Raw genomic sequence first — 20476 nt, 5'->3', positions numbered from 1 at the left:
GTCTTGGCGGGAGGAAACAAAATGTTGCAAATAGTCACCTAGAATCTGGTTAACTCTCTCTACTTGCCCATTGGATTGGGGATGATAGGAGGACGAGAAATGTAATTTGATTTTTAATTGATTACAGAGAGCTCTCCAAAGTTTCTCCAAATGTGCCATCTTGGAGAAACGATCAACGACCACCCAGATGACTGTGTTACCATGTGATAAAGGCAGATCCGTAATAAAGTCCATAGCAATTTGAGACCATGGTTGCTCAGGAACAGGTAAAGGAAGGAGGAGACCGGCAGGCTTCTGGCGAGGAGTCTTGTCCCGGGCACAAACTGTACAGGCCCGAATGAAATCAGCGACATCACCCTCCAGGGTAGGCCACCAATATAAACGAGAAATTAGTTGGATGGACAGCGAGGTGCGAGGAGTGTCCCCACTTGAGGATCTTGAGGCGTTGGCGTTGAGGGACAAAGTTCTTTCCAGGAGGAGTTTGTCTAATAGAAGCTGGAGCAGAGGAGCCCAGGCATTCAGGAGGCATAATGTGTTGCAGAGGGGCTTCAGATTCGGCAGCATCAGAGGAACGTGAAAGGGCGTCAGCCCTGACGTTTTTGTCAGCAGGACAGAAGTGTATCTCGAAGTCAAAGCGGGCAAAAAACAACGACCACCTAGCCTGGCGAGGGTTCAGACGTTGGGCAGAGTGGAGATACGAGAGATTCTTGTGATCAGTGTAAATGACAATGGGATGTTTGGAACCTTCCAGTAGATGCCTCCATTCTTCGAGAGCTAGCTTGATGGCCAGAAGTTCACGATCACCAATGGAGTAATTTTTTTCCGCCGGAGAGAAGGTTTTAGAAAAGAAACCACAAGTAATATTATGTCCGGTAGAGTTTTTTTGAAGGAGTACGGCTCCGGCTCCGACTGAGGAGGCGTCCACTTCCAGCAAGAAGGGATTCGATGGATCAGGTCTGGACAGTACTGGAGCAGAAGCGAAGGCACTTTTGAGGCGATTGAAGGCCCTTATCCGCTTGGGGAGGCCAGGACTTAGGGTTGGCATTCTTCCTGGTTAGGGCCACAATCGGAGCCACAATGGTGGAAAAATGAGGAATAAACTGTCGGTAGTAATTGGCAAATCCTAAGAAGCGTTGGATAGCTCGGAGCCCAGAAGGGCATGGCCAATCTAAAACCGCTGACAGTTTGTCTGGGTCCATTTGAAGTCCCTGGCCAGAGACTAGGTAACCTAGGAATGGAAGAGATTGGCATTCAAAGAGACATTTCTCCATCTTGGCATATAGTTGATTTTCGCGGAGTCTCTGGAGCACTAGGCGGACATGACAACGGTGTTCCTCTAGACTAGAGGAAAAAATCAAGATGTCGTCCAGGTAAACCACAACACAGGTATATAACAAGTCCCGAAATATTTCATTAACGAAGTCCTGGAAGACTGCAGGGGCATTGCAGAGCCCAAAGGGCATAACGAGATATTCAAAATGTCCGTCTCTGGTTTTAAGATGCGGTTTTCCACTCATCCCCTTTCTTGATGCGAATGAGATTATATGCGCCTCTTAAGTCCAATTTAGTGAAGATGTTGGCGCCACAAAGGCAGTCAAAGAGTTCCGAGATTAGAGGCAGGGGATAGCGGTTTTTGAGTGATTTTATTTAAACCGCGGTAGTCAATACACGGCCGTAGGGTACCGTCTTTTTTTGAAACAAAGAAGAACCCCGCTCCGGCAGGGGATGAGGACTTGCGAATGTATCCCCTCTTTAAATTTTCCTGGATGTAGTCAGATATGGCTTGAGTCTCAGGGGCGGACAGAGGATAGATCCTGCCCCGGGGTGGAGTAGTACCAGGAAGGAGGTCAATAGGGCAGTCATAAGGCCTATGAGGTGGCAAAGTCTCTGCTTGTTTTCTACAGAAAACATCGGCAAAGTCCTGGTAGGCCTTGGGAAGACCTGGTATAGGTGGAGCCACAGGGGTTTGACTGATGGGAGCAGACGTGAGGCATTTTTTGAGACAAGAAGAACCCCAGCTCTTGATCTCCCCGGTGGTCCAGCCAAGGATAGGAGAATGACGTTGGAGCCATGGCAAGCCGAGGAGAATTTCAGAAGTGCAGTTGGGTAGGACAAGAAATTAAATTTTTTCGTGATGCAGTCCAATGCACATTAACAGGGGTTCTGTGCGGTAACGCACAGTGCAGTCAAATTTTTCTCCATTAACTGAAGAGATGTAGAGTGGTCTGACGAGACTGGTCACTGGGATGTTGAACCTATTAACGAAAGAGGCCAAAATAAAATTTCCTGCAGAACCGGAATCCAAGAAGGCCACAGCTGAGAAGGAGGAGTTAGCAGAAGGAAAAATCCACACAGGCACAGTAAGACGTGGAGAAGCAGAATTCACACCTAGAGCTGTCTCACCTTTGTGCGGGATCGGAGTGCGTCTTTCCTGACGCGGAGGGCGGATAGGACAGTCTTTTAGGAAGTGTTCAGTACAGCACAGTACAGACATAGATTCTCGTTACGGCGGCGAGTCCTCTCTTGTAGGGTAAGGCGGGACCGGTCCACTTGCATAGCCTCCACGGCAGAAGGCATAGGAACAGATTACAGTGGACTAGAGAAGAGAGGAGCCGGGGAGAGAAATCGCCTGGTGCGAACAAAGTCCTTATCTTGACGGAGCTCCTGGCGTCTTTCAGAAAAACGCATGTCAATGCGGGTAGCTAAATGTATAAGTTCATGCAGGTTAGCAGGAATTTCTCGTGCGGCCAGTACATCCTTGATGTTGCTGGATAGGCCTTTCTTGAAGGTCGCGCAGAGGGCCTCATTGTTCCAGGATAATTCAGAAGCGAGAGTACAAAATTGGATGGCGTATTCCCCCACAGAAGAACTTCCTTGGACAAGTTTCAACAAAGCAGTCTCGGTAGAAGAGGCCCGGACTGGTTCCTCGAAGACACTACGACCCTCAGCGAAGAAGGACTGGACAATGGCAGTGACAGTATCATTGCGGTCCCAGAGCGGTGTGGCCCATGACAAGGCCTTTCCAGACAGGAGACTTACCACGAAAGCCACCGTAGACCGTTCTGTGGGAAATTGGTCCGACATCATCTCCAAGTGTAGGGAACATTGAGACAGGAAACCACGGCATTGTTTAGAGTCCCCATCAAATTTGTCCGGCAGGGACAAGCGGAGGCTGGAAGCGGCCACTCGCTGCGGAGGAGGTGCAGGAGCTGGCGGAGGAGATGGTTGCTGAAGCTGTGGCAGGAGTTGTTGCAGCATGACAGTCAGTTGGGTCAGCTGATGTCCTTGTTGCGCTGTTGAGATTGCTGGGCGACCACCGTGGTAAGGTCAGCGACAACTGGCAGCAGGACCTCAGCGGGATCCATGGCTGGATCTACTGTCAGGATCCGGATACTGTGAGGATACTGGTGGTGGATCCTCTGTGTCAGTGGGGTGATGACGTGGGCCGTACCAGGGGAACAGAGTCTAAGGGGTTACTGGTTTTCACCAGAGCCTGACGCAAAGCAGGATGGACTTGCAGCGGCAGGTAACCCCTAGGTCGTTCCACCCGATAGCGACTCAACCCCAACTGACGGCTGAGATAGGCGCGGTACAAGGGATTAGGCAAGAGCAAGGTCGGACGTAGCAGAAGGTCAGGGCAGGCAGCAAGGATCGTAGTCAGGGGCAACGGCAGAGGGTCTGGAACACTGGCTTGGGACATACAAGGAACGCTTTCACTGGCACAAGGAAAACAAGATCCGGCAATGCTGGGAAGGGGAAGTGAGTTTAAATAGAGAGGGCACAGGTGTGATCACTAATTGGGCCAGGCGCCAATCAGAGGTGCACTGGCCCTTTAAATCGCAGAGAGCCGGCGCGCCCTATGGAGCGGGGCCGGGTGCGCCGGGACCGATCCGTCGGAGGACAGGACGGGTAAGGAGACATTAATGCAGCGCTCCCGTTCAGCGGGTCTGACCGGGGCGCTGCGGGAAGGTGAACGCAGCGAGCGCTCCGGGGAGGAGCGGGGACCCGGAGCGCTCGGCGTAACAGGAATCTCCTACACCAAGGAGTCTAATACCGGGCACATTACTTAAAGGAGTACTCCGGTGCACACTTTTTTCATCTTATCCCGTCCGGGCTGCAAAATAAAAGAAAACACACTTTATCTTACCTGCCAACGAGCCCCCGGAGCTCCGGTACAGGTGTTCGGTCCCCGAGCTGTATTCTTCTTACTTCCTGTTAGCCCAGAACGTCACACGGAGCTTCAACCTATCACTGGCCGCAGCGATGTCCCGCCTCGGCCAGTGATAGGCTGAAGCTCTGTGTCACGTGCCGAGCTAACCGGAAGTAAGAAGAATACAGCCCGGGGACCGAACACCTGTACCGGAGCTCCAGGGGCTCGTTGGCAGGTAAGATAAAGTGTGTTTTCTTTTATTTTGCAGCCCGGACGGGATAACATAAAAAAAGTGTGTGCCGGAGTACTCCTTTAATGGAATCTCCTACACCAAGGAGTCTAATACCGGCACATTACTTAATAGAATCTCCTACACCAAGGAGTCTAATACCGGCACATTACTTAATAGAATCTCCTACACCAAGGAGTCTAATACCGGGCACATTACTTAATAGAATCTCCTACACCAAGGAGTCTAATACCGGCACATTACTTAATAGAATCTCCTACACCAAGGAGTCTAATACCGGACACATTACTTAATAGAATCTCCTACACCAAGGAGTCTAATACCGGCACATTACTTAATAGAATTTCCTACACCAAGGAGTCTAATACCGGCACATTACCTAATAGAATCTCCTACACCAAGGAGTCTAATACCGGACACATTACTTAACAGAATCTCCTACACCAAGGAGTCTAATACCGGAGAGCTGTTAGAAGGAGGACGCTGCAAGCGCTCCGGGGAAGCAGCGGAATGTTTGCCTCGGGTTCCCAAGACCTCTCTCCGTGGCCACAATTCTCCCAATCAATAAGATAATTTTTTTTACCTCGGACGACCTTGGAGGCGAGAATCTCTTTCACGGAGAAGACATCAGAGGACCCAGTGACAGGAGCAGGAACAGTGACCTTGGGGGAATAGCGATTAAGTATGAGAGGTTTGAGGAGGGATACATGAAAAGAGTTGGGAATACGAAGAGAAGAAGGAAGATGGAGCTTGTAGGAGACGGAATTGATTTGGTTTTTAATTTTAAATAGCTCTAGGTAGCGAGGACCAAGCTTGTAGCTAGGGACACGAAACTGTGTCATACTTTGTCACCAGGGGAAAAGACAGGAGGAGTTCTTCTCTTTTTATCCGCATGTCTCTTCATGCGAGAAGAGGTCAGTAAGAGCGACTTTTGAGTTCCAGATAGAGAGGAAGTCCCGGGTTAATTCATCCATGGCAGGAACTCCAGAAGAAGTGGGAATGGGGAGGAGGGGGGCAGAGGGTGACGGCCGTACACCACAAAGAATGGGGATTTGGAGGAAGACTCAGAATTTTTGAAATTGTACGAGAATTCAGCCCAGGGCAGAAGGTCGACCCAATCATCTTGACGGGAGGAGACAAAATGTCCCAAGTAGTCACCAAAAAGCTGGTTCACTCTTTCCACTTGTCCATTGGATTGGGTGTAATGGGAGGAAGAGAAATTCAATTTGATCTTTAATTGATTACAGAGAGCTCTCCAAAATTTTGAAACAAATTGAACGCCTCTATCCGAGATGATATGCGTGGGAAGCCCGTGAAGACGAAAAATCTGCAGAAAAAATTGCTTCGACAACTGTGGCGCAGAAGGAAGGCCAGGAAGCTGAACAAAAAGAGCCATTTTGGAAAAACGATCAACGACCACCCAAATGACAGTGTTACCATGGGATAAAGGAAGGTCAGTGATGAAGTCCATGGCTATATGGGACCAAGACTGTTCAGGCACCGGCAGAGGAAGGAGAAGACCTGCAGGCTTCTGGCGTGGAATCTTGTCACGTGCACACACTGTACAGGCTTGTACGAAATCGGTCACATCTTTTTCCAGGGAGGACCACCAATAGTGTCTGGCAATCAACTGTATAGATTTTTTTGATTCCAGCGTGACCAGCCAAAAGGGAGGAATGGCCCCATTTGAGCATCCGGAGGCGAAGACGTGGAGGAACATAAGTTTTTCCTGGAGGAATTGGTACCAGAGAAACAGGAGCAGACGAGATCAGACACTCGGGGGGGGGGGGATGATGTGCTGAGGAAGAGTCTCGGCTTCTGAGGCACCGGTGGAACGTGATAGAGCATCAGCCCTGACATTCTTGTCTGCAGGATGAAGATGGATTTGAAAATTGAATTGGGCAAAAAACAGCGACCATCTGGCCTGGCGAGGATTTAACCGCTGGGCAGATTAGAGATAAGACAGGTTTTTATGGTCCGTGTAAATGGTGATGGGGTGAAGGGATCCCACCAGGAGGTGTCTCCATACCTCAAGTGCCAACTTGATGGCCTACAGTTCTCGGTCTCCTATAGAATAGTTTTTTTCAGGAGGAGAAAAAGTTTTGGAGAAGAAAAGTGACGTTTTTTTCCTTAGCGTTTTTTTGGAGAAGGACAGCTCCAGCTCCACTGAGGAGGCGTCAACCTAACGGAAGAAAGGCTTCAGAGTATCTGGCCTGGACAAGACTGGTGTAGAGGTGAAGGCGGCCTCAAGGCAAGTAAAAGCTTCATCCGCTTTGGGAGGCTAGGACCTCGGATTTGCGCTTTTCTTTGTCAGTGCCACAATAGGAGCAACGATGGTGGAGAAGTGGGGAATGAACCGACGATAGTAGCGCTGGATAGCACGGAGTCCAGAGGGGCGTGGCCAATCCAAGACCGCGGAGAGTTTGTCAGGATCCATTTGAAGACCTTGTCTAGAGGCCAGGTATCCCAGGAACGGAAGACAGCTGCGTTCAAAAAGGCATTTTTCAAATTTGGCGTAAAGATTATTTACACGAAGGCGCTGGAGCACTTGACGGACATGGAGCCTGTCTTCCTCTAGGTTGGAGGAAAAAAATTAGGATGTCGTCTAAATAGACAACAAGCAGGTATACAGTAAGTCCCGAAAAATGTCATTGACAAAATCTTGAAATACTGCAGGGGCGTTGCAAAGCCCAAATGGCATGACGAGATATTCGAAGTGGCCATCTCTGGTGTTAAAAGCGGTTTTCCACTCATCTCCTTCTCAAATTCTGATCAGGTTATAAGCGCCCCTGAGGTCGAGTTTAGTGAAAATTTTTGCTCCACGCAGACGGTCAAAGAGTTCCGAGATGAGAGGCAGAGGGTAGCAGTTTTTTACTGTGATTTTATTGAGGCCACGATAGTCTATGCAGGGGCGTAGCGAACCGTCCTTCTTGGCAACGAAAAAGAACCCCGCTCCAGCTGGAGAAGAAGACTTCCTGATGAAACCTCTCTTTAGATTCTCTTGTATGTATTCAGTCATGGCCTTAGTTTCTGAAGCGGAGAGAGGATAAATTCTGCCACAGGGCGGTGTGGTACCAGGGAGCAAGTCAATAGGACAGTCGTAGGGTCTATGTGGTGGTAAGACCTCCTGATAGATCTTTGGAAGGCCAGGCAATGGAGTAGCGATGGAGACTTGACTGGTTGGTACAGACTTGAGGCAACGTTTGTGGCAGGAAGATCGCCAGGATTTAATGTCCCCAGTGGTCCAGTCGAAGGTAGGAGTGCGACGCTGGAGCCAGGGCAGGCCAAGAAGGATGTCAGAGGTACAGTTAGGCAGAAATTTTTTTTTTAATTTTTTCTTGATGGAGAACACCAACAGTCATGAGCAAGGGTTCTGTGCGGTAACACACGGTGCAGTCCAAATTTTCTCCGTTTACAGAAGAAATGAAGAAGGGTGTGAGACGGGTAACCGGAATGTTGAATCTGTTGATAAATGAGGCTTCAATAAAGTTTCCTGCAGAACCTGAGTCCAGGAAGGCCACCGCTGAGAAGGAGGAATTAGCGGATGGAGAAATCCACACTGGAGAGGAAGAATTTACACCTAGTAACGCCTCTCCCACGTTAACTAGGTGCGAGCGTTTCCCTTACGCGGAGGGCAAATAGGACAGTCCTTAAGGAAATGTTCAGTACTGGCACAGTACAGGCATAAATTTCCATTTCTGCGGCGAGTCCTCTCTTCTTGGGTCAGGCGAGACCGATCCACTTGCATAGCCTCCTCGGCAGGAGGCACAGGAGTAGGTTGCAAAGGACTCTGGAAGAGAGGTGCCAAGCGAGAAAATCGCCTGGTGTGAACGAGATCCTTTTCTTGGCGGAGCTCCTGGCATCTTTCCGAGAAACGCATATCTATGCGGGTGGCCAACTGGATGAGTTCAGGCAAGGTAGCAGGGATTTCTCGTGCAGCCAGAACATCTTTGATGTGGCTGGATAAACCTTTCTTGAAGGTCGCGCAGAGGGCCTCATTATTCCAAGCTAGCTCAGAGGCGAGGGTGCGGAATTGGATAGCATATTCGCCCACTGAAGAGCTCCCTTGGACGAGATTCAGAAGAGCCGTCTCGGCAGAGGAGGCCCGGGCTGGCTCCTCAAAGATGCTGCGTACTTCGGAGAAGAAGGACTGGAAGGAAGCAGTGGCAGGATCGTTGCGGTCCCAAAGCGGTGTGGCCCAGGACAAGGCCTTTCCCGATAGTAAACTGACCACGAAAGCCACCTTATACCGTTCAGTGGGGAACTGGTCCGACATCATCTCAAGGTGTAGGGAACATTGGGACAGGAATCCCCGGCACATCTTAGAGTCCCCATCAAATTTCTCAGGAAGAGACAAACGGACTCCAGAGAAAGTAGCGGCAGCTCGGAGTGGAGGAGATGCTGAAGCTGGCGGAGGAGATGGTAGACGCTGTAGAGGCAGAAGCTGCTGGAGCATGACAGCCAACTGCGACAGCTGTTGTCCTTGTTGGGCGATCTGCTGAGACTGCTGGGCAACCACGGTAGTGAGGTCAGCGAGCCTTGGCAGCGACACCTCAGCGGGATCCATGGCCGGATCTACTGTCAGGAACCGGACTGGAATGCGGGTAGGATGCAGGTAGTGGATCCTCTGTGTCCGTGAGGCCATGACGTGGGCCATACCAGGGGACCGGTTCTAAGAAGTTACTGGTGTTCACCAGAGCCCGCCGCAAGGCGGGATGGACTTGCTGCGGCGGTAACTCCCAGGTCGTATCCACTGATAGCGACTCGACCTCACTGACAGCTGAGATAGGCGTGGTACATAAGGACAAGGCGAAGGCAAGGTCGGACGTAGCAAAAGGTCAAGGCAGGCGGCAAAGGTTCGTAGTCAGGGGCAACGGCAAAGGGTCTGGATATACAGGCTAGGGATACACACAAAACGCTTTCTCAGGGAACTAGGGCAACAAGATCCAGCAAGGACAGGAAGGGGGTTTTTATACATTAGGACTGATTGGGCCAGGCACCAATTAATGGTGCACTGGCCCTTTAAATCTCAGCAAGTTGGCGCGCGTGCGCTCGCCCTAAGGAGCGCGGTCTTGCGTGCTGGGAGGAAGCAGCAGCGGGAGGACGGTGAGTGACTTGGGATGCGATCTGTGAGCAGGGACTTCCCGCTACGTGGATCGCATCCCCGCCGCTGACAGGGGAACAGGAGCAGTGACCGGAGCGCTGTTAGAAGGAGGACGCCGCGAGAGCTCCGGGAAAGCAGCGGGACCCGGAGCGCACAGCGTTACAATACTGATCAGTGAGGGAACCCACCCTGCAGAATATACTGATCAGTGAAGGAACCCCACCCTGCAGAATATACTGATCAGTGAGGGAACCCCACCCTGCAGAATATACTGATCAGTGAGGGAACCCCACCCTGCAGAATATACCGATCAGTGAGGGAACCCCACCCTGCAGAATATACCGATCAGTGAGGGAACCCCACCCTGCAGAATATACCGATCAGTGAGGGAACCCCACCCTGCAGAATATACTGATCAGTGAGGGAACCCCACCCTGCAGAATATACTGATCAGTGAGAGAACCCCACCCTGCAGAATATACTGATCAGTGAGGGAACCCCACCCTGCAGAATATACTGATCAGTGAGGGAACCCCACCCTGCAGACTATACCGATCAGTGAGGGAACCCCACCCTGCAGACTATACCGATCAGTGAGGGAACCCCACCCTGCAGACTATACCGATCAGTGAGGGAACCCCCCTGCAGAATATACTGATCAGTGAGGGAACCCCACCCTGCAGAATATACTGATCAGTGAGGGAACCCCACCCTGCAGAATATACCGATCAGTGAGGATCAATAGAAATTGTGTGCCAACCTGAACTTTGTCTTGGCCACTCCCAAATGTCCTGCCAGAAGGGTCTCATGGGCTATCCTCAGCAGCTCTTCCCTTTACTGCCTTTCTCTCTCCGGGGGCCCTAGCATGCCTTTGGAAAGGGAATCCCAGTACAAGATATCATTTTCCAATATACCCGATGCCCATCTGTGTCAACACCTGTATGTTCAGCACGTTGTCTCAGCCCTTCAAGGGAAGGATCACTGTGCAGAGCTCCCCGGACATGCTCATTGCCCTCCCCCATCTCATGGCATCAGGGACCACATTTCCCTCAGGTGAACAGCATCTCCCCCTTCCTCTGCTGGGGCTTGCAGGTCACACATCTTGCCCCTTTCATCACTATCCTCCCTTCTTTTTACAGCTGTGGCCCTGGCATGCTGCTGACTTGTTACCGATGCCACCATTGGTATGCCTCCCTGGGGTTCACCTTCCACCAGTTGTCACCATCTCACCCTTTTGGTCCAGCCAAGATGCTAGAGTGTGTGATGGTGCAAGGGTTAAAGGGATACTACCATGCTGACAACTTATCCCCCTATCTAAAGTATAGGGGATAAGTTGCCTGATCGCACGGGGTCCCGCCGCTGGGGACCCCCGCAATATCACACGCAACACCCCGCTCTCATCAGGCTCTGGAGCAAACATCCGCTCCGGGTCTTATGACAAGGCCGGTGATCGTGATGTCACCGCTCCGCCCCCGTGTGACGTCAGGCTCCGACCTCTCAATACAAGTCTATGGCAGGGGCGAGACAGCTGTCTCGCCCCCTGCCATAGAACAACATTGAGGGGGCGGAGCATGACATCACATGGGGGGGAGGCGGAGCTGTGATGTCACGATACTCCGCCCTATGCTCGGCAGTCATTAGACCTGGAGCGATGTTTGCTCCAGGGCCTGATGAGAGCGGTGTGTTGCGTGTGAGATTGCGGGGGTCCCCAGGGGCGGGACCCCGCGCGATCAGGCAACTTATCCCCTATACTTTAGATAGGCGATAAGTTGTCAGCACGGTAGTACCCCTTTAAAGCTATCAGACCTCTGGGTATCCACTACTAGTCCCAGCAAGTCACCAAATTAACCTGTAATGTCCTGTATTTGTTTTTGTATTTTTCTGTTTAGGTGTGCATTCACACACTAGGATGTTCAGTGCAGTTTTCTATTCTCCTTGGATAGGGAATGGTTAATGCTCTGAACCAATGAGAGCTCGGGTGTGTCTATTTTAAGCCAGACTTCTCCTGCATTCAGTGCTGGTTATTTAGTTTAATGCCACTATGTCTGCTTGAGCATTTACCTTGTACTTATCTTGTCATTTTATCTGGGTTTTTAGCCATGGTTATATAGCATGCTCCTTGTATTTTAGTCTGTGTTACATTAGTCGGTTTTAGGATTTGCATATCCTTTCTGTTATGCATCTGTTCACACTGTGTTTTCTCTTGTAGCCGTTTTCTGTGTTTGTGTAATAATAGATCCCTTTTACTTTTGTGCAGGGGACTCTGGGGGTATTGATTATTCCCTTTGTCTACCAAAGGTCTTCTGCGGGATTGAGCTTATTCCTGTTTTGTTCCTAGAGTCTATTTTTACTAATTCCGTTCTGGTGTAGTATTACCTCTGCTCTGTATGTTATAATTCCTGTTTGTTCTTGGAGTCTATTTGGACTCATTTCGTTGTGGTCTAGTATTACCTCTGCTCTGTATGTTATAATTCCTGTTTGTTCTTGGAGTCTATTTGGACTCATTTCGTTGTGGTCTAGTATTACCTCTGCTCTGTATGTTATAATTCCTGTTTGTTCTTGGAGTCTATTTGGACTCATTCCGTTGTGGTCTAGTATTACCTCTGCTCTGTATGTTATAATTCCTGTTTGTTCTTGGAGTCTATTCTGACTCATCCGTTTCCTAGTCTTGTGTCCAGTGGGAACAGTGTCCTATATTTATATCCTGTTTGGTTAATCTGATCTTTGTCCTTTTGTACTTTTACCTGTTTGTGAACAGTGTCCTATGTTACCTGTTCAGTTTAGTGTTTTTGCTCTCAGTTCTTTTGCTATCCCCTTCATCTCCTGGATTCTGCTGTATACTCATATCTTGCCTAGTCTTGTTCATTTTATCATTTCTGCCGTTTATCTGATATCCGGTTTATGGACTGTTTGTTAATTCACTATATTCTGCTCTGTTTGTGAGTTTATATTCTGCCCTGTTATTATTTGTATCCTGTCTTGTATATCTTGTTTTCTTGTAGTTTTCCGTTTCTGGCTTGTGACCGACTATGTATATTGTGTGTTTTTACGCCACTGCACATTAGGCGCAGGAAGGGACCGGCGCCCAGTTGTCGATCCATCCTTTAGGGTGGATGGGCAAGTAGGCAGGGAGAGTGTTTTTAGGGTCAGTTTAAGGTTCACTCTCCCTGTCCCGGCAGTCGGTCATGACATAACCCTTTGATAAACGTGTTTCACCAGAGTTTCCTTCAGAAAGGTGAGCTCCTATATTTAGAGATCAAAGACCAGAGCTGATTAATTAAACATTTAATCTGATAAAAGGTATCACAGTGCTACAAATAAAATAAACAAATGACATAGAGGTACAAAAAATATATAAAAGAGTTCAACAAGACAAGTTCAGAAAACAAAAAAAAAGTCCTTACAGTATAATGGTATAGCAGTCCTTACAGCATAATGGTACAGCAGTCCTTACAGCATAATGGTACAGCAGTCCTTACAGCATAATGGTACAACAGTCCTTACAGCATAATGGTACAGCAGTCCTTACAGCATAATGGTACAGCAGTCCTTACAGCATAATGGTACAACAGTCCTTACAGCATAATGGTACAGCAGTCCTTACAGCATAATGGTACAGCAGTCCTTACAGCATAATGGTACAGCAGTCCTTACCGCACAATGGTACAGCAGTCCTTACAGCATAATGGTATAGCAGTCCTTACAGCATAATGGTACAGCAGTCCTTACAGCATAATGGTACAGCAGTCCTTACAGCATAATGGTACAGCAGTCCTTACAGCACAATGGTACAGCAGTCCTTACAGCATAATGGTACAGCAGTCCTTACAGCACAATGGTATAACAGTCCTTACAGCACAATGGTACAGCAGTCCTTACAGCACAATGGTATAACAGTCCTTACAGCATAATGGTACAGCAGTCCTTACAGCACAATGGTACAGCAGTCCTTACAGCACAATGGTACAGCAGTCCTTACAGCACAATGGTACAACAGTCCTTACAGCACAATGGTACAGCAGTCCTTACAGCACAATGGTACAGCAGTCCTTACAGCATAATGGTACAGCAGTCCTTACAGCATAATGGTACAGCAGTCCTTACAGCACAATGGTATAACAGTCCTTACAGCACAATGGTATAACATGGTATCATCACAGTCACTATCATAACCGTCACTATCATCACAGTCACTATCATAACCGTCACTATCATCACAGTCACTATCATAACCGTCACTATCATCACAGTCACTAGCATAACCGTCACTATCATCACAGTCACTATCATAACCGTCACTATCATCACAGTCACTAGCATAACCGTCACTATCATCACAGTCACTAGCATAACCGTCACTATCATCATCATTATGACCATCATTATCGCCATCACAATCACCATCATTATGACCATCATTATCGCCATCACAATTACTATCATTATCACCATCACTATCATTATCACAATCACCATCACAAGCGCCATCATTATCACAATCACCATCATTATCACAATCACTATCATTATCACCATCATTATCACCATCATTATCACCATCACTATCACCACCATCATTATCACCATCACCATCACAATCATCATTATCACAATCACCATCATTATCACCATCACCATCATTATCACCATCACCATCATTATCACCATCATAATTATCACCATCATTATCACCATCACAATCACCATCATCATTATCACCATCACAATCACCATCATCATTATCACAATCACCATCATCATTATCACCATCATTATCACCATCATTATCACCATCACCATCATTATCACCATCACCATCACAATCATCATTATCACAATCACCATCATTATCACCATCACCATCATTATCACCATCACAATCACCATCATAATTATCACCATCACCATCATTATCACCATCACAATCACCATCATCATTATCACCATCACAATCACCATCATCATTATCACAATCACCATCATCATTATCACCATCATTATCACCATCATTATCACCATCATTATCACCATCATTATCACCATCATTATCACCATCATCATCATTATCAACATCACCATCATTATCACCATCACCATCATTATCACCATCACAATCACCATCATAATTATCCCCATCACCATCATCATCACCATCACAATCACCATCATCATTATCACAATCACCATCATCATTATCACCATCATTATCACCATCACCATCATTATCACCACCATCATTATCACCATCACTATCATTATCACAATCACCATCACAAGCACCATCATTATCACCATCATTATCACCATCATTATCACAATTACTATCATTATCACCATCATTATCACCAACACCATCATTACCACCATCACTATCACCACCATCATTATCACCATCACCATCATTATCACCATCACAATCACCATCATCATTATCACCATCACCATCATTATCACCATCACCATCATTATCACCATCACTATCACCACCATCATTATCACTATCACCATCATTATCACTATCACCATCACCATCATTATCACCATCATTATCACCATCACCATCATTATCACCATCACTATCACCATCACTATCACCACCATCACTATAATTATCACAATCACCATCACAAGCGCCATCATTATCACAATCACCATCATTATCACCATCATTATCACAATCACCATCATTATCACCATCAGTATCACCATCACCATCATTATCACCATCATTATCACCATCACCATCATTATCACCATCACCATCATTATAACCATCATTATCACAATCACCATCATCATTATCACCATCACTATCACCATCATTATCACCATCACTATCACCATCATTATCACCATCACCATCATTATCACCATCACTATCACCACCATCATTATCACCATCACTATCATTATCACAATCACCATCACAAGCGCCATCATTATCACCATCATCATTATCACCATACAATCACCATCATCATTATCACCATCATTATCACCATCACCATCATTATCACCATCATTATCACCATCATTATCACCATCATTATCACAATCACTATCATTATCACAATCACCATCACAAGCGCCATCATTATCACAATCACCATCACAAGCGCCATCATTATCTCAATCACCATCATTATCACCATCATTATCACAATTACTATCATTATCACCATCATTATCACCATCACCATCATTATCACCATCATTATCACCATCACAATCACCATCATCATTATCACCATCACAATCACCATCATCATTATCACCATCACAATCACCATCATCATTATCACCATCACAATCACCATCATCATTATCACCATCATTATCACTATCATTATCACTATCACCATCATTATCACCATCACCATCATAATCACCATCACCATCATTATCACCATCATTATCACCATCATTATCACTATCACCATCATTATCACCATCATTATCACTATCACCATCATTATCACCCTCATTATCACTATGACCATCACTATCATTATCACCATCATTATCACTATCACCATCATTATCACCCTCATTATCACTATGACCATCACTATCACCATCATTATCACCATCACCATCATTATCACCATCACCATCATTATCACCATCATTATCACCATCATTATCACCATCACCATCATTATCACCATCATTATCACCATCACCATCATTATCACCATCATTATCACCATCATTATCACCATCATTATCACCATCATTATCACCATCATTATCACCATCACTATCACCATCACTATCACCATCACTATCACTATCACCATCATTATCACCATCATTATCACTATCACCATCATTATCACCATCATTATCACTATCACCATCATTATCACCATCACCATCATTATCACCATCACAATCACCATCATCATTATCACCATCACCATCATCATTATCACTATCACCATCATTATCACCAACACTATCACCATCATTATCACCATCATATTCACCACATGTATTGTATCTTTGTCCCATTATGGCCTCAGGTTTTCCCATAATGTATATATATATATACTCCAGCTTTTTTTGGTGACTTCTCTCCCCAGTAAGTGTTAAAGTTTCCCCTCCAGGCTGTTTCCTGGTATATGATTAACCCCTCGTAATGATTAACCGGTCATGTGACCCGAACTCCGCAGACATATCGAATTATAACAGTAAGTTCCCTCCATTATTCTTTCCTCCTCTCTATATACACACAGGACCCAGTCACACACATATATATATATATATATATATATATATATATATATATATATATATTAACCCCTTCTGGTTGTATATAAGATCATTTCTCTTGTGTACAGAGTGCTGGCCATTCAGTGTGATTCCCCATAGAGGCCGGGACTGTTCTGATGTTTTCTCTACAATAATCCTATCACAGGTGTATATACTTCATCTATATATTAGGTATGTGGTATATGTGTATATATATATATATATATAATCCTATCACAGGTGTATATACTTCATCTATATATTAGGTATGTGGTATATGTGTATATATATATATATATATAATCCTATCACAGGTGTATATACTTCATCTATATATTAGGTATGTGGTATATGTGTATATATATATATAATCCTATCACAGGTATATATACATCATCTATATATTAGGTATGTGGTATATGTGTATATATATATATAATAATCCTATCACAGGTGTATATACTTCATCTATATATTAGGTATGTGGTATATGTGTATATATATAATAATCCTATCACAGGTGTATATACTTCATCTATATATTAGGTATGTGGTATATGTATATATATATATATATATATAATCCTATCACAGGTGTATATACTTCATCTATATATTAGGTATGTGGTATATGTGTATATATAATAATCCTATCACAGGTGTATATACTTCATCTATATATTAGGTATGTGGTATATGTGTATATATAATCCTATCACAGGTGTATATACTTCATCTATATATTAGGTATGTGGTATATGTGTATATATATATAATCCTATCACAGGTGTATATACTTCATCTAAATATTAGGTATGTGGTATATGTGTATATATAATCCTATCACAGGTGTATATACTTCATCTATATATTAGGTATGTGGTATATGTGTATATATATATATATATATATATATATATATATATATATATATAATCCTATCACAGGTGTATATACTTCATCTATATATTAGGTATGTGGTATATGTGTATATATATAATCCTATCACAGGTGTATATACATCATCTATATATTAGGTATGTGGTATATGTGTATATATATAATAATCCTATCACAGGTGTATATACTTCATCTATATATTAGGTATGTGGTATATGTGTATATATATAATAATCCTATCACAGGTGTATATACTTCATCTATATATTAGGTATGTGGTATATGTGTATATATATATATATAATCCTATCACAGGTGTATATACTTCATCTATATATTAGGTATGTGGTATATGTGTATATATATATACTAATCCTATCACAGGTGTATATACTTCATCTATATATTAGGTATGTGGTATATGTATATGTATATAATCCTATCACAGGTGTATATACTTCATCTATATATTAGGTATGTGGTATATGTGTATATATATATACTAATCCTATCACAGGTGTATATACTTCATCTATATATTAGGTATGTGGTATATGTGTATATATATATACTAATCCTATCACAGGTGTATATACTTCATCTATATATTAGGTATGTGGTATATGTGTATATATATATATAATCCTATCACAGGTATATATACTTCATCTATATATTAGGTATGTGGTATATGTATATAATCCTATCACAGGTGTATATACTTCATCTATATATTAGGTATGTGGTATATGTATATGTATATATATATAATCCTATCACAGGTGTATATACTTCATCTATATATTAGGTATGTGGTATATGTATATATATATATAATCCTATCACAGGTGTATATACTTCATCTATATATTAGGTATGTGGTATATGTGTATATATATATATATATATATAATCCTATCACAGGTGTATATACTTCATCTATATATTAGGTATGTGGTATATGTGTATATATATATATATAATCCTATCACAGGTGTATATACTTCATCTATATATTAGGTATGTGGTATATGTATATATATAATCCTATCACAGGTGTATATACTTCATCTATATATTAGGTATGTGGTATATGTGTATATATATATATATAATAATCCTATCACAGGTGTATATACTTCATCTATATATTAGGTATGTGGTATATGTGTATATATATATAATCCTATCACAGGTGTATATACTTCATCTATATATTAGGTATGTGGTATATGTGTATATATATAATCCTATCACAGGTGTATATACTTCATCTATATTTTAGGTATGTGGTATATGTATATATAATAATCCTATCCCAGGTGTATATACTTCATCTATATATTAGGTATGTGGTATATGTGTATATATATATATATATATATATATATATAATCCTATCACAGGTGTATATACTTCATCTATATATTAGGTATGTGGTATATGTGTATATATATATATATAATCCTATCACAGGTGTATATACTTCATCTATATATTAGGTATGTGGTATATGTGTATATATATATATAATAATCCTATTACAGGTGTATATACTTCATCTATATATTAGGTATGTGGTATATGTATATATATATATATATATATATAATCCTATCACAGGTGTATATACTTCATCTATATATTAGGTATGTGGTATATGTATATATATATATATATAATCCTATCACAGGTGTATATACTTCATCTATATATTAGGTATGTGGTATATGTGTATATATATATATAATCCTATCACAGGTGTATATACTTCATCTATATATTAGGTATGTGGTATATGTGTATATATATATATATATATATATATATAATCCTATCACAGGTGTATATACTTCATCTATATATTAGGTATGTGGTATATGTGTATATATATAATCCTATCACAGGTGTATATACTTCATCTATATATTAGGTATGTGGTATATGTATATAATCCTATCACAGGTGTATATACTTCATCTATATATTAGGTATGTGGTATATGTGTATATATATAATCCTATCACCTAATCCTGTTACAATTTGATTGGTTATTTGAGCTTTATCTCTGTATATTAGCATATTTGTCATCCATTTCTTTCTTGGCCAACGTTCATTTATGTGGTCCTCTCGCTCTCATACTTTAAAATCCCAGATCCTTGTCCTTCTATACAATCTGTATCCTCTTCATATATTTTGTCTAGTAACATCTCATCTTGGTCCTTCTAGTGTCATTCCAAGGTCTTTTTCTTAGTCACGAGCAGATTGCAAGCTGATTTATGGGTTAAGGGTAATTTAACAAATATCTTTCTCCAGGATCAGCAATGGCATATTAGTATTAATATATTGATCAGTGATCAGAAACATAAGGGTCATCCTTATCAGTACCACATGCTCCTAAGCTGCTCAGACCTTTGCTGCGTTCACAGCAACTTAAAGAGGTACTCCGGTGCTTACAAATCTTATCCTCTATCCAAAGCATAGGGGATAAGATGCCTGATCGTGGGAGTCCCGCAGCTGGTGACGCCCGACATCATGCACGCGGCACCCCTTTTGTAATCAGCCCCCGAATGTTCGCTCCGGGTCTGATTACGGTCGACCGCAGGGCCGGTGGCGAGTGACGCCACGCCCCCATGTGACGTCACGCTCCGCCCCTCAGTGCAAGCCTACGGGAGGGGGCGTGATAGCTATCATGCACCCTCCCGTAGGCTTTCATTGAGGGGCAGAGCGTGACGTCACACGGGGGCGGAGGCGTGACGTTGCACGCTGCCGGCCCTGCGGTCGACCGTAATCAGACCCGGAGCGAACACGCTCCAGG

At 43.9% G+C, this 20476-nt stretch overlaps 1 protein-coding gene across 1 annotated transcript in view; it reads left to right on the top strand.

The window, feature by feature from the left end:
• Window positions 1-20476, top strand: part of LOC130298000 (oocyte zinc finger protein XlCOF7.1-like) — a 210444-nt gene that overhangs the window by 57851 nt on the left and 132117 nt on the right. The gene's annotated exons all lie outside the window — the stretch shown is intronic.

The sequence above is a fragment of the Hyla sarda genome (genome assembly GCF_029499605.1).
Source record: "Hyla sarda isolate aHylSar1 chromosome 1 unlocalized genomic scaffold, aHylSar1.hap1 SUPER_1_unloc_15, whole genome shotgun sequence".
Lineage (NCBI taxonomy): Eukaryota > Metazoa > Chordata > Amphibia > Anura > Hylidae > Hyla > Hyla sarda.
The sequence above is the reverse complement of the archived record's forward strand: the minus strand, read 5'-3'. Positions and strand labels throughout refer to the sequence as shown.